Here is a 1,942-nt window from a genome sequence, read left to right as displayed (position 1 = left end):
GTAAAAGGAACGTGTTTAGAGTAGAAGAAGATAGTATGAAAGGCCATATTTCTTTTGTAATGGGAGATCCATGTGTTTAGTAATCAGGCTTTTGTAAATCCAGGGAGCTGTCAACTGATGACTCATTTGCTCTAAGAACAGGAGGCAGGATTGTAATCAAAAAGACAGAATGCAGACTTTTGAGGAGAGTGGAAGATGGAACAGATCCTGTGGAGATGAAGAAAGTAGAACTAGAAGAAACGACATCAAGGGCTCAGTTGAGGCTGACAAACGTTAATTCGCAGTGGCACCAATTATCTGACTGTGTGATTACTTCCTGCAGTGCTTGCATGTGGAAATAAGCATGGAGAATTTTGATGAGATTGTACATTGAAGTAGGGAGCTGAGGTTTCTGCTAAAGAAATAATTAAATTCACTTAATAGTGAATAGGTATATGTAATAATTATTTGAATTATTGAAATTTAAAATGATTACTTTTGCTTTTCAAATTTTATAAGAATTCTTAGATCATCAGAGGTATGAAAATCTTCATTAATCTAGAACTAATTTGGGCTTATGTAATCCAAGGTAAAATAGCATAGTATTTGTACTCGAACGAGGCCGATCTCCTGTTTTTATTCACATGTACTGCTGGTAACCTGATCGCTGTTTGTCCCTGCATTCAGCAATTTAAATACTGAAAGGAGAATCAATGAACACTTATTGAGTGTCTTCCATATTGGAAGTGTACATTACTTTTCATTCATTTTATGTATTGAGCAAAAGTTAAATTCTGCTTATCTTTTACGTTTATGATGAAATGGTAGTTTATTGATTATAGGATATAGAATAAGTAAAAACTGCCTTGTCCACCCACAATGTGTTAAAACATATGCCTACCCATCCAAAAATAAACAAACATATATATAGTGTATACACACACACACATATTAACTATTTATTTTTCTGGTTTGTTTTCTTTTTTGACTACTTTTAGATTTACTGATATACATGAAAGAGTCAATTCAAACACCTCTTAATCACTTCTAAAAACTTGAAAAATCTGCTTCTTCAAAGGAAATTTTTCTTTCCTTTTAAATAATTATGTATGCACTGTGTTGGCAAGAAAGACATGTTTAGGATAGATTTTTGCATAAGTGGAGATGAAATCAATTCATATTGAAAAAGTAAATATAGTAAGTTGCTAAGTAATCACTAAGTATAGATGAATCTGTTGATTATTTTATTCATTTATAAATTTTAATCACTAGGAAAAAAGTTTGAAATGTAAGATATATGTCTTATGAATAAATAACTGAAAATGAGTGAAAATGCTGCAATTATTTCTATTAAATTCAAACAATTCTGTGTAATAAAAGTTAAATTTGAAATGACAGCAAGCCATGAGACATAACACATATCTGTTGTTGATGTGCTTAGGCAATGGTTTGCAAAAAAATTAGGAAGCATATAATTATTGGACAAGATGAATTATTTTAAATATTATATTTTAAATTACATAGGAAAATGTAGACTCAATTAATTCATTTTTAGGTTTTGGTTTACATTACTTTTCGTTTGCTTGTTTTTACTTGTTTCTTAATATTTTAAAAGCCTGCCTAGTTACTTCTAGTTCCATTACCTCTGATAGAAGAAAATATATCAGTCATTGATTAAAAATGATATAATACAAAATCTCTTGTTTTGCAAAGCCACCACTAACTGGTTGAAAATTATGCACTTAATGTCAGTTTCTTATTTAGTCTATTTGGATACTTTATCAAATCTACACAGGAGAAAATAGCTTTATTTTAAACAATATAAATTATACTGTTGAATTAATGAAACCACATCGATATTTTGAAATTACTCAACTCTCTTCTAAGGGTGACTACTGGTGCTTTGCATAAAACTGACATATACTGTAACTTCTTTCCCTGGCCAGATTATAAATTCTATGAA

The sequence above is a fragment of the Galeopterus variegatus genome, unplaced genomic scaffold (assembly GCF_000696425.1).
Source record: "Galeopterus variegatus unplaced genomic scaffold, G_variegatus-3.0.2 Scaffold6044, whole genome shotgun sequence".
Lineage (NCBI taxonomy): Eukaryota > Metazoa > Chordata > Mammalia > Dermoptera > Cynocephalidae > Galeopterus > Galeopterus variegatus.
Note: the sequence above shows the minus strand (reverse complement) of the source record.